The following is a 14,690-nucleotide window of genomic DNA, read 5'->3' as shown; positions in this document are numbered from 1 at the left end:
CTGTTTTAACTGTTCACATAACATGTTATGTTAACTGTTCTTGCATATGGATAAACAAATAAATAAATGTAATGGGGCAAAATCTGTCATAGCTATACGACGGATATTTAAATTTTTAAATCCCAATCAAATAGTCCTGAGTTCATTCAATGGACGCGTAACGGTGCAGTGAGTGTCGTAGTTCCAAACACCTCCGCTACGCAGCGTCGTCGTCAGCAGCGCTTCAGTCGACACCAGCGTCTGCTCGCGGGAGGTCCTTGTTCGATTGTTTCGCGAAGTTTCATCACTGAGTGTTGTGTACTGATTGTGCGCCTGACAGTTATGATTACACTGATTGTGTTACTGTAGTTGTTGTGTTCGTTTCGTGCTTCGTCGCTGTCTATGTTTAGGTTTGTGTCGTGCTCGTGTCATTGGATGTAGTGTGTGTAAGGCCATCTGGTCGTAAGGCGTCCCTTCTCGGAAAAGACCCCGTCTTTCTCTGACAAGGTTGGTTTTTGAAATTGTTGTAGAAACTGTGTTAGTTGGTAGTTACAAGTCTATTTAGGTGTACAAGCACTTTTAGATACCATGTCAACGCTTAGATTTTATTTTATAATTAAAAAAAGTGTTTACATGCAAGTTGAATGGATAGGTGTTTATATTTTTCTGTTCTCTTTAACAAAGCTACTCCCTAGTGTACAAAAAAGGTCTAGCTAGTAATGTGAAAAACAATACCGGACTCGTGCCTAGCGTCCTAGGACAAAAAAAGCGTACAAAAAAGAGTACCTATGGTAAATATACCAAGAATGACTGCTAAAGTACAATGACACAACAACTAAATTCAATCACACATACTTTTTGATAAAAACTATGTTGATCTCAGAATTTTAATGATTGAGCTACCGTATTCGTTTTGTATTGTACAATGTTTGTACCAAGACCGTTATTATCAAATAGGCTTGGTATCCGTCTAAGAATCGGGGGATTCGGGGCGAAGTTTTGCGAAAAGGTAAAGAAAACCCCCATGTATTTGCACCACCCGATTTTAGGATTTTTCCAATGTCCCGACCATAATAATAGTCTTGTTGCGTTTTATAGTGAATTTATTACTGTATTTAAAGTGTCACCCCTTATTAGTTTATAATGTGGAGATCATACAGTATGTGTGTTGATTTTTACATTGGTCTAGTATTTCGTGTTACCTAGCTATTCGATAACCAACCAACATTAGGCTAAGTTATACTGTTTTGATACTGTAGGCTATCTTAATAGCGTCAACTTGTATCATTGTTTATCACCATTGTTTTCTTACATGTAAACGAGCATTGACGTGGCTTTTTGCGAAAACTGACTTGTTTTGGAGGAATTAGGAAAAGGGTGGTTTGATCGTTTGTTATGTACATTTTTTTGTGATTATCTAAGTTACATTAGTAACAAGAATGTGTATGTCAAGCTTGCCCGTGTTTTGATGTTTTTCAGCGTCATTGGTCATTTTCAGCCACTCGCATAATTGCTCAAAACCACCGAAACCACAAGTAGGATCTCGCTCGACATATGTACTTAAATGACATCAATTGATGAATCCATCTTATGAGAGTACTGCCAGGGAAGAGTTTTAATTTAACTTGTGACGACATAGACAAACTTACCGTATTTCATCGGTGCCAATTCAACTCAGGGGTGCTAAATGTCTCTATTTCCGATGTGAGAAAGCTTTCGCCGCGGAGCAGAACGACGATTTATCAATGTCGATAGCTACGTTTTCAGTAGAGATTGAGTTTATGATTAGTTGTGTTTCCTAAAGCTGATGCGTTGCATACTGTACAGTACCTAGTTGTTTTATCAACGGGGATTTTGTTTAAATATATTAAACAATATCTTAAATATGTTAATCGTACCAATTAATGTAGAAATGGAGTGAAATGATCCGTGTAGCTTTGTTTCAAAGACTAGTTGTTTCATTGACCAGGAATATGTCCAGAATATGATGCATTAAAATGGGATACTCCCGTGATTTCTTAGCTAGGCATCACATAACAAAGCGTAGACTTATACGTGCCACATAGGTACTGGTTTTTGTAAATTAGTTTCCAAACTTAGCATTAAATTGCGAGCCTTTATAATCCATTATAGGCAGAAGTGACATTTTGCGTCCTTTCTGATCGTAAACCAATGTAGTTTATGGGTTGACAACGTTACAGTAGTCACAAATCACTGTAGGAACTTTTCATCATAAACAATGATGCATCAATGATCACATCGTTGACTTTAGTACTAGTGCTAGTTTATAGTAGCTGAATGGAGAGATTTAAAGGTTTTTTTATTTCATCTATTTAATGATTTCGATTAAGATCAAGAAAAGGGTTTTATTGCCTTTGCAGACTTTCAGAAGCGAAGAATTTTTTTTTGATGAGGGAAAATTAAGATTTCTTATGAGGATCCCCCTGGATAATTGTGGGAATTTACATTCTAAGAACGTAATTGATAGGTAACTCAAAAGTAACTTTGCCCTTTTAAAACTCATACCCAATCTATGGGCCTGTGGCAACAGTTGATTGATGTGTCAAACCATAGATAAAAGGAGTGTTAAACCATTGACTTATTACATTGTCAATGGTCAAACCTCTAAAGAGGACAAAGTCCTAAAACAGCCTCAGTCCAGTAGGGTTTCAGCTCACTGGACTGGAACGTGAAGAAGAAGAAAACCAGAAGTGATTGTTTATCATATGTGGACGGTATAAAATCATTGCAATAGCATTATGTAATCTATAAAATCAGATTATAATCTATAAACTCTGAAACCATTGGAAACCGCCCCGGAACTGCAATATTGACTAAATATCGGATCAACAATGCCTGTCAGCAATTCCAATAGTAACAATCTGTCCGTTTCTGCTCGTATGTTGACATTGTTGCGGTGTTATGCTCAGGGAATGCATCACATATTTAAGCCAATGTCACATAAAAAGTCATTTTTTTATTTAATGTGACTTTACATAAATGTATTGGGTAACTTATTTAAAACATCAACGATGCTATTCAAAGTTGGATTGAGCATACAGGTCGGACTGAAGTAGTTGATACTGTAATAACATCCTTCCGAAATTTATCGTACCCATAAGCGAAGAATGAACGATTTTTAATCTGGAAATTTCCACGACTAGTAAACATAGTTTAGATTTATGTAATCTGATCCAACGTGTTACTATTTAAACTTTCAGACTAATATAATCCACATTAGTAGACGGACATACAATCAGTGAACAATATTATACTATCTACTGTAAATTTTAATGCAGCTTATTTTAAGTGTCTCTAATTAAGAACAAAACGTAATACACCAGAAGTTATTATTGAAAACAAGTAATCTTCGTCAGTACTATGGTAGACTATATTTACTGTAGATATTCTCACTTCCAAACAAATGTAGCATATCTGCACGGTCGACTGGCCAACGCGTGCCTTTGATTTCATTTCGTTTTCGCACTCGTTGGAGAAGCGTTAATGGACTCAGGAAAGTCGAACCAGTAAATGCAATTCGATCTCCATCAATTAAATGTTTCGCTGGAGCGCGAGTCAGCTGATCTGGCGAGATGGACAATCATCTGTTTGCAAATAAGTGAAAGGACTGTTTGTGAATTTCACCCTCTTGTTACTGGAATCTAATAGCATTTATCTGCAAAATGACTTGATTTAGAAAGAGTATTGTAGACAAGTTATTTACATTTAAAATTTCTCCCGTGGAATATAAAAATTCAAAGAGTTGAACTGAGTTTTAATAATCGCACATATCTATTTGTGCATTTACTACTGTATGTTACCGACTTTAAAGGAGAATACCTACGTCTACATTATTTGGAATCATATTGTACTATCGTCATACCTTGAATTTTCTTCACATTTCTAATTTGTGCCGTAAAATTCTATTCGGAATGTTTGGTCCGAAAAATGTCCTTTTGTAGCAGAAGAACCATTGGTTTTGCTTTTATTGACTCCCTTGCATGAAGACCTTTCATTGAAATTTGAGGATTAACAGTTTCACTTAGCTAGTTGTTCTAAGTTACCGGCACCGGTACTTGTTCTTTTATAAATGACACGTCTTCTTTCAAAGTTTTTCAGTCCTGCATATACTTTTTGTTGCTTTTGATTGAGAATACTTACATAAATAATCATCTAATTTAATATTTCTTGCATGCTTTAGTTTGATGTACAAATTATGAACTAGGACAAGCCTAATCAGATTATTTCAATAAGTACATTTTCTGTGGGTTTACTTATGTTTTTTGTAGGTAGATATTCTAATTATTCATTATAAAGTTACTTTATGTTAGGTTGCAATTACTTCTCTGTGGACAGATCAGAACCAATGCATAAATTAAAACGTGTATTGTTACATATCTTACAAACTATAAACGGTAGTGATAGTAAATTAACCGAAAAGGTCCAAATTATTGTTTTCGGAGGAGCTTTCCCCAGTGCCCTTGTTAGAAATCGAGAGAGATAGAGTACAAAATGCAGGATTGCTGCAAAGGGAGGGGTTTTTTCGTAACGAACGGCATTTGAGCGCCATTGCACTTTGCCCACTATCGGTGCATCAGCTCTATTGACTCACACCGTGCCATAATAGAGGACTCGTGCCGTCGGGCCATTCACTACCATTGTTGTGTTATCACGATTCACTTCGCTACACTAGCGCTAGTGACGCGCCGCGCGCCAGAAAGCGGAACTAAACTAACCTATTCCTTTTCCTTGTTTGGTATGCCAATGAATAGTTTTTGTTGCACGTGTAACATCTTTCGGTACGTATTTAATTTTTTTTCAAATTTGGTGAAGATTTATTCGGGGTTGTTTAGGTCTAACGAAGTTCAAAAATGCAACATGCGATCCTAACCTTTGCTGGAACACAATGATAGAATTTACAATGAGTTTCGTGTGCTCACATGGATCAAAAATTTGAATTGTTGAAATTAAACGTAGGTACGTCGATGTTCTGTTTATAATAAGTAGTTAGGCAGACCAAGGTTGTTTTTTGTAAACAATTGTATATTTCAATTTCTATTAAATTTTAAAGCGTGTAAATGTAATCAATGTTAGTTTGCATTTTATGTGTTATTCATCTGTTCAAATTCGAGACGTCGATCTCGAACTTGAAAAGTTGTGTAACTTACATTGGTGGGAATTTTACTGTGATTTTATTCACCCAGAATAATTGCTCTAATCTGTTCTTTGTTTTATTTTACTCATAATTTAGTTGTGATCTGAACCATGGGAACTTGAAAGAAAATCTTCAGCCTGTAATGGAGCGTTCCCGTTCCACGCACCTAGTAGAAAATTGTGTATCATTGATTTGCAAAAAACCACACCAGTCAATCATTTTCGAACGGCGTTTCGAAGCTGTGCTTTTCTAGTCAAATGTAGCGACTACCGCGAATGACATTGAGAGTGCAGTGATATCGATTTTCAAACTTCCAAAGTCACCGCAGCCCCATCCCATAGGGGGGGGGGGAGAGCTCCCCCCCTTCACTGATCCTCTGTCTAATTTGTTTTCCAGTTGTTTTAATTCTCGAAATTACATCTGTTAGGGGATCAGATGTCTCCTGCGTGTTGTCGAAACGTGTCCAGCTGTTTTTGGAACTTCTGTCTTAAAGCGTCGAGAGTACTGTAAGTTATAACGAGAACCAATATGTATTGGCTTTAACAAAATACACGTTGTACTATACATCTGTAATAGGTCATGTCAGAAGATTATTTGTAAGGGTTGGGTAACACAATATATATGTTACAAATTGTATGGCAATGGTATTACAAATAGTAAGTTTGGAGAATATGCTGTTTTTAGAAATAGTGTAATTCATTTGTTATTGTATTTTAGACCCTGAAACAAGTGTTCTTATATTATCAATACTGTACATGAGTTTGTCAAGCTAGAGTTTATGTAGATAGTATCTGGTTTAGGATCTTCTGTAGAACTGAATTTTCATAGCATTGCTGCTGACTCCAAACACTAATGCTTTTATTGTGTAAGTTACATAATTCCATTTTATGCTGATAACTAGCCTAACTTATTTTCGTGGCACTCCTTATGACAATATTTTGAACCAATTCATACAACAATTCTTGCTGTCCATTTCTCTTGAACTTCCAGAACTATCTTTGTACATCTCTTTTCGAAGATCTCTTCGAAGTTAAGTGCTTCACTGTAGCTTAAAATTACCTCTTCGAGTGAAAGTGTTACTGTACCAGCTGATATTATATCCGGGATGGAAACATGATCGGCGGCGTGGTTGTCTCGGCCTGTCTATTGTTTCTGAGAGTGACTGTGCTAGCGACAGCTGGTAACGATCAATATTGTAGTCCTTAACTAGCAATGAAGGACCAGGGGTCCCAGAGGGAAGTGAAGAGGCTAGAAACAGACATACGTTTCAGCGTTTGGTAGGACATGATCTGTGCATAAGGAGCGAAACCGTAACGACACTGTGGTGTAAAATTTTAAATTGTGTGATGAGTGACTAATTAATCTTTGATATCAAACGTGATGTTTTACCAAATGCTGTTGCAGCATACCCTACCGCAAAAAATTCACCTTTAAACTTAACAAAAATCAAATAAATACCTGTGACAGAAAGATTAACACTATAACACAAAATATACGACCTAACTATAAAATTTGGTATAGGGGGTATAGTGTATATGTGCAATAAGCAGAGTTTTACCGGAAGGGACTATTTCTGGTGAAATTGAACTAGGTACGGAAGTCTTAATATTTTCGTCTGCATTTGCTGAACCTTGAATAATACTTGAATGAACTATATTTAAGCTTGAACCTTAAATATAGTGGTAAATCTTCAGTGCGGATCAGTCATGCATTTAGTTTCTTGTATTGGAGGTTTCTGAACACTGTACCTATATTTGCACTTTTTTGGTGACAAATAATTGCTACAGGTCTTTATTATCATTGATACACGTTTAATAATCATAATGTTACAGTATTATCTATCATAAAGTGTCATTTCAACACTTCTATCTCACTGTACGTTATTTACTCCTCTGTAGTTATACTGAAGTCTTTCGCATTACTAATACACAACTTGTGGACAGGTGTCCGTTATCATTTCACTCTAAGGTTAAGTAATAATAGATGCGACTCCGCCCAACCCTTAACTTTGCCCTCTTACAGAGTCCGTCAAGTGGGGTTGGTATTGACCAGCTGTTTGTGGTTTGTTTGTTAATAATTCCTAAACAGTTAGCAGTTAGCAGCATGCAATGGTTGCCAGTGCACGAATACAGGGCTTTTGGTTGATTTTCACAATTAGTAGTAGATACGCTATTGTACATTTCAAAAGAATCGTAGGACACGTCAATCTCTTAGGCGGCTAATAACGAATATTTTCATACTTGACAACACTAGTTTGGTATAGGCCTACTACAACAGTTTGTTAAAAATAAAATAGTCAAATTTAATTTTGTACGAGGGTCAAATTTACTATTGTATTTTTTAAAGAATGAAATTATTGATCAATATTTTAGGTACTGGTAATTATTGTGAAATTTTCTTCTGTTGGTTGACGGAAGTTTAAGTTCATCGTGCTTTATGGTGCATTAAGTACGGCACTTCATGTTTTCATAGATGTTTTCTTGTCAAATCAATCAAATCAAAATCTCTTTATTCCTGAATAAATGTTACATGTTGTTAAAATTGTGTATGTACAGGAAAAATAATTCCCAAGTAGACTATCCGTCTGTGTTTGGGAATGAGTTGCTAATACAGCTTGTCGTTAGAAACAACTACCGTGTGAGGAAACCCACTGAAAATCAGCTAATATCTCATGATTCGTTGGAAGAGGGCAGTTACTTTGTTGAAGAGACAGTCGTTTGTTACGCAGTTTTTATATAAGTAGACGAGTTTCAGCTCTTAATTGATTGTTTAATAATTATTCTAGTTTAAGTAATATGGAAACACGAATCTATGTAAGTTAATACATTCATTCTTGATGAGTACCTTGTTACCACTATTAAATAGAGTTAATCAATGTCAATACAAAAAATTTCAATGAATTTGCAAATTATTTTACTTTTATGTGGTAACTTAATTTTGTATATAATTTACGGTATTATGGGAGTATGTTTTATCTATGGTATTATCTAGCTGTTTTGAATTATCTTCGCAAACCTTTGTGAACATATTTATAACCCTCTTCTACCCAATAGAAACAAAACGCACCATCATGTGTATATAGGTAGGCTAAATGTACATCAGTGTATGTAATCACAGTGTGATAAGGCCGTGATCAATGGACAGCCTTGGGCTATCACAATCAGTCGCCATCAGCCGACTGCCCCATCACAACTGATAACGGTTATCAGTGCTCAATGTTATCTATGCAATCATCAATACACCCCAGGTGATGCCCTGCAATTCATACGTGCCAGGTGATAAACGAACAGGCACTAAAGTATTAACTCTGTTTGTAATCGTTAAATTTCGCGATTTTAGATAAACTGACATCAGACAATTGTATCAATGATAATTTTTGGTGTCGGGCTTTTTCGGTTAGTCTTGTCTATCAGATGTATTTTTGGCATAAAAATGACGCAATGTGACGTCATGCAGGTAACGTCACGCCTGTTTGATGACGTATCAAATATGATCAGTCCTATAAAATACCTAACATGTAATTTCTATTATGTAGAATATTTTCGAATACTCTTGAGCCCCTTTGGAGTTTCAAACTGTAATTGGAACCTTTACTGAAATGTATGAGGATTTTTTTGGATTGGATTACAGAAATATAGTTTTCCTTGAGTTTATTAAGGGTGATCATTTATCCTAGCCGTAAACTGGAACTAGCTGAGGAAACTTTTTAGTAATCCTATACTCTAATACGAGCAAAGTCTGTCTGTCTGTAATATATATAACGAAATCCAGCGTAAGGATTTTGACTAAATTTGGAAATTAGGGACTTGTAGCCTTAAAAACGTGATTGATGCGACTACCTCAGGACCTTTTGCTATACAACTCAGATTAACATTGGCCTTATGGGTTGCCAAGTAACTTTGTTCAAAAGACTCGTTACACGTATTTATAACAAGCCATCCACAGTATACTAGCAAATTATAAAATACTGTACAAAGTGATACACATCATTTGTAACTATTGAGCAAAGATTGCCCTGAAGATTACTCGATTTAGGGAAAAATAGATCAAGTCAGTGTTAATGAGCGATGAGTGTTTCGTGGTGTTGCCGTTTGAGAGCACTGGCGTCAACTCTTCTTCTTCTTTCTAGTTTGCTTTTTTTAAGCTGGCTTGGTTTAAACTAACCATCCCCGGTACTATACAAAATTCTGACATAGAGGGAAACATACAAATAGTTAACGTATTTTACAGGGAAAATGTTTAGTTATCTTGAGAACGTAGAAATATGTGTGTGAGGGTTTATATTTCGTAACACCGATATAAAATACTGTCTCCCCAAACTCGAAAAATGTAGTCGTAACAGTACATGTCGGTCTAAGTACAGGGCAGTACAGACAGTGTGATGTAGGTACAGCGACTACTTGATCGTTGGTCAGCAAATTGTTGTCTCCAGGCGATTATTTCCCGGAAGGAGATCATTCCCTGTAACAACTACCTGCTTGCTTTACATCAAACCAAACAGGTAGTGAAGGGAACTATTTCATTATGCTGTCTCTTTCAGTGTTGAACTTTTGATACCGTTGTCTGCGAGGTAAACGTTACTAATTAAATTCGATATTCATTTTCTAGCCTTTAGATCCAATTAACCTTTAGATCCATCAGACATAATTGCACACATTTTCCATCAAGGTTAATAAAAATGGTTTTCACGACGTTTCGAAATCTGCAACCCGTCTTCAGGTGAGAACGTGCCTAAACCTAGCTGAAAATCAACGTAGAACAACCCATCGATGTCCCACACAGAAAACAACTGGGTCAGAACTAATTGCAAAAAAATGAAGCCTGAAACAATATAGATGGGTACGAACAAAATGGGTATATCTTCACCGTAAACCCACCATCACCAAAAATCAACTTCAAAGAAAATTGTCTACCAGGCAGTTCCAAATGGTCCAAAAAAGCATGTGTATACATTTTTGAGAATGTCGCAACATCAAACCTTATATGAAAATCATTTTGATAAATCATGGCAACCAATACCAACTTGTAAATACACGTCGGTAGGCCTAAAAACATTTAGACAAGCAAAGGTATAGAGTGTATGATGCGTGGAGGTTGTATTTTGTTCAGATATAAAAGTAAATGTCAGCCTATTTAATAGTATAAGGTTCCATACCAATATTAGACATCAAGTTCAGATACTTTCAGGCTTCGTCTGACAACTTTACTGAACAAACTGATCTGGATCTACTGTACTGGTGAATAGCAGGATTAGGAGTTTTCCCATAACCTTCAAGGATTGTAACCGATCTAACCTCTACGCTTTGAGTACGCAAGTGCTTATGAGGAACAAGGAGCAAGACTGTAAATCAAAAAGCTCATCCTACCATCCTAGATGGGGAGTGAAGGACGAGTTTTAAACTGGGTTATTTATGAGCCTCACGGTAGGGGACGGGACTAAACATTGCTGCGGATCCGCGATTATTTTAACACAAGCTTAACACTTGGCACACACACCCAATACTAATTCGATAGTACAGAATATGTGTGCAATTTTAGTATTATAGAGATGATCTGAGTTTGATGGTGAAGTGATCCTATGGAAAATAGTAAAAATACGGCTTTAATTCTTTCATACGCGGAGGAATTAAATCAAGTAAGTTTAACTTGACTTTGCTGAGTGTTGAACGTAAGCTAAAATAGTAACAACATCTAGTAATGATTTAAAACAACATTTTCCCTATACACATCTTTTATATTCTATATGAATTAGTTAAATGAGTACAATACAAATACACTACTTGCTTATTTTGGCAAGAATTTTTTGCCATTATTGCTGTTGTATTTTTCTAAAATCGTGTTTGTACGTATAAACCAATTCGTTCCACTCGTCGATCTAATTAAACACACTCACTGTCTCGTCAAAAAGAAATTAAAAAAAAACACTGTCACTTATTTGAATAAAAAGTGTTATTGCATTAGTATCAAAACTTAATTTATCGTACTGATACTGTATGTTCCACACACTGTTCCCAGAGAGCGGTAATTTACATTTCATAGGACCACAGTTTTTGTTCCCTTGTCAACGCCCGAAGTTTTCCAACACAAATCATATTACAAACTGTAAATTAATTACCTGCTGGTACATTTGACTATGTACAGGCCTTGCATTGGGTTCTTTAACTGACAATTAATGTGTGTTGTAAATTGAACTCGATCTATAATTGGTTTAAATCAAACAATTACAAAACAATCTGTTAAACAATTCAGGGTCAGCTCATATTAGTTGGCTTTTACACTAGACCTATAAAAAATACAATCTTATCTATCTATTTGCTTTATGCTTAATACAATAAAGGGGTTCTGAGTATCATCCCTTTTCGACTTACTTAACAGAGTTTTACAATTTAGGTGTCATTTGAAAGCTTATGATCTAGCGGAGGAGAGTATGGTTTCCAAAGGCTACCCCTTGTTTAATTTAGTTCACTTTCAGTGATGCTGACCAGCTTTCTTTAAACAAGTTTTAACTTTTAAATGAAAACTGCAATTTAATAACAGCTGATCTTAAATGTTTATCCACCGTAAACAAGAGACAAGTATAAACAATCCATGAAAAGAATTTTAAAATACGGTGCTTTTAGTGACGATTGTGGACGGATTGACGGATGTAAATTACTCTTTATGGTATGAATCTAATAAAAAATAGTTATATTGTAAATTAAACATGTTATTAACTTAAGTGGCTTAAACAAACATAACTTTTGTAAGGTCATTCATGTTCCCTCGAAAAGGGGATTAAACTCAATTAAAATGTACAATTTGTGTTTGGTTTCCTCTTAGTTTATAATCGTGATCATCCTTAGTGTTAAACTAGAAATTAACTTAATTAGTTTCCCATATTATGTACCATTGGAGTTAAAATGTTTACCAGGTCGTTCGCAACTGAAATCTTTACTCGCTCCCTTCATAAAACCACCACTTACGGTTAATTTATAGCGACAACACAAGCGACTAAGTACGTCGTTTTAATCAGTTTTACGACGGTTTGTAATTGAACGGGTACTTAATTAAATTCGCAATACATTCAGTGTGTACATCTTTCTAATATCTTCTTTAATTTGGATACAAAATGGTAATTTTTTTCAAATATTTTTGATTTAGGGCCTATACGAAATTTCTATGTTTAAGATTTTTCTTCTTAGTTTAGATATTTGGCGTGTGCTTCACGAACTAAATACCAGGTTTCAGAGGGCGATGACAGTTAAACGGTGCCTAGGAGAAAAACAGCTAACTCCAGGGTTCGCTTACTTCTTTTGAACCAACTGTTATGTACCTTATCAACTATTTCACCAATTACGCAAATGAAACATATTTTGGCAAGAATTTTTTGCCATTATTGCTGTTGTATTTTTCTAAAATCGTGTTTGTACGTATAAACCAATTCGTTCCACTCGTCGATCTAATTAAAAAAAACACGGCTTTAAAATTTTGAAATCTTCACTGCTTGAACTTTAAAGCTTTAACCGATATCGGGACGACAGTTTGTTAGACATTTATTTCCCCTCAATACAGAACTGCAAACTTATCCGAAAAGTAATTTACTCGAGCGGCTTCCAAAGGATCACTCGCTTCGATCATTACCTTTTCACACGCCCCCTCCAAGACACTGACTGTCCCAACAATAGCGAAAGTCTGCCAGTGTCACATATTGATGATTGTCGCAGGACCGCCTTTGTGTGTGTTCCTTGATAGAAAGGTGCGTTGTTTGATAGAAATGAGAGTCACTCGATAGAAATGAGCGTTACTCGATGGAAATGAGCATCACTCGATAGAGTGAAAAGCAACCGAAATTGTTGCTACAAAATTAATTACCGACACCTATTCGGTAATCAGAAAAACTAATATTTAATGGCTAATATTTAGTTTTGCTACATTTTGCATACAATGTATGAAAGTATATTTTTTATATTTATTTAGTAATATCAAACACACTGTACAGGTTACATTGAAGGCCTGTGTAGTTACGTTGATAACACAGGCTTCAGGCGAGGGCGTTATCAGTTTCATCCCTCAATCAGTGATAATCATAATGACACCCTCGGCCTAACCTGGTTGGTCCAGATAAACCTTGTGGTAAGCTACGCAAACCCATTTGCCTGCTGGTTAAAACATAAGTTTTATAATTTGATTACAATGTTTGAAAAAATTAAATGATGTAGCAAAACGTTAAAATATCTTTGAAGTAGTATCACTGTGAATTGTCGTTTTAATAAAAAAAAAAAAAATAAAAAATACACCAAATCCATTTACATTTAAATAACGGAACCCCTTAGGAACTTAACAATATTAACATGAATAAATTTGGCAAATTTTGGATAAAAATCTCATAAAAATAAAACTATTACCCTTAAAAATAATAATAGGGATGCTTTTTTTAATATTTTAAAACGGAAAAAGTACAGTTTTTTCTTGCACCTTCAAATTTGTAAAAGAATAAAACGTTTATTCAGTTTGTGAACAAAATGCAAAATCTGATATCCAAACAAAATGCGTACTTTTAATTAAAAGGTGTGTTTGTAAAGCGGCTTTTCACCGTATCTTTGTGATTAATATTCTTGTTACTTGGCTTTACTTTGTTACTGACTTGCTTTGTGTCTACTTGTGGTACGAGGCTTAAGTTGTTGCTAAATGCTAAGTTATGTTAAGCCAAACGCCATAATACTTTAGATCGTGGAGCTTCATACACTTGTGAGTTCTGAGTGTGAAATGCTAATACAGTGTTTCCAATAATTTGTCTAGCTTGAGATAATTTAATGACAAAAGTACTGCATATTGAAGATCATAGGTACGGTAATTAATTATATCATCCTGAATACATGACCTCGTTGAGATATAGAATCATAAGTTTATTTATGTTCAACTCTTTCTGTTTCCATCAGTGTAATGTACAGGGATGCCTTGAATTCGAAGTTGTTCTTTGCCACGATCACTTCTACGTGTATAAATGTTTTATTTCATTTTCAAGACCAAAACAAATATCTGTAGCCCATTCGTAGCTGCCTCAGAATATAATGAGGAAAACAATATGCATATAGAATCTTTTGTTGGAAACTAATGTTAATGAGTGTTCGACCTATGAGAGAATTTAGCAACTTTGCACAGCGGTATATTTTAAAAGCATATCTTAGCTGAGCATTACACCATTCTGCTTTGGAAAATGAGATAAACCCGTACTGGAATCACGAGACACTTTCAAAGGTCACAAGTTCAAATCACAATTTAGCCCAGTTGTCCCTGCTGGAGCTCAGCCAGGTATTGGAGCACATTGTTGCCAAAATCATAAAACAAAATTATGATACGGTAGAAATATTATGGTATTTACTGGTAGAATTATGGTACCGTACCAAATCTTTACAGTTGGCACATAACATACAGCGTGCAATTCGTAGATACGCGTTTATGTTGGGTTTTTCGTCGGGAAAATTATTTTTCATATTTAAACAATGTTCCAAATCACATTTTCACTCTTGATCTAGTTTTGAAATTAACTTTTAGTTTATGGTGTTTAAGCAGGGCC

At 35.4% G+C, this 14,690-nt stretch overlaps 1 protein-coding gene across 2 annotated transcripts in view; it reads left to right on the top strand.

Moving 5' to 3' along the window:
- The first annotated feature begins 239 nt into the window (after positions 1–239).
- Positions 240–14,690, top strand: part of LOC129000766 (uncharacterized) — a 461,656-nt gene continuing 447,205 nt past the window's right edge. For both annotated transcript variants that reach the window (XM_054427757.1, XM_054427755.1), the window contains exon 1: positions 240–486. The gene's annotated coding sequence lies outside the window, so the exon portion shown is untranslated. The remainder of the gene's footprint in view (positions 487–14,690) is intronic.

This window comes from Macrosteles quadrilineatus, unplaced genomic scaffold, assembly GCF_028750875.1.
Source record: "Macrosteles quadrilineatus isolate MER2022 unplaced genomic scaffold, UCM_ALF_1.0 Scaffold_8__2_contigs__length_117827958, whole genome shotgun sequence".
In the NCBI taxonomy this organism is placed as follows: Eukaryota; Metazoa; Arthropoda; class Insecta; order Hemiptera; family Cicadellidae; genus Macrosteles; species Macrosteles quadrilineatus.
Note: the sequence above shows the minus strand (reverse complement) of the source record. Positions and strands in the feature narration are given on the sequence as shown.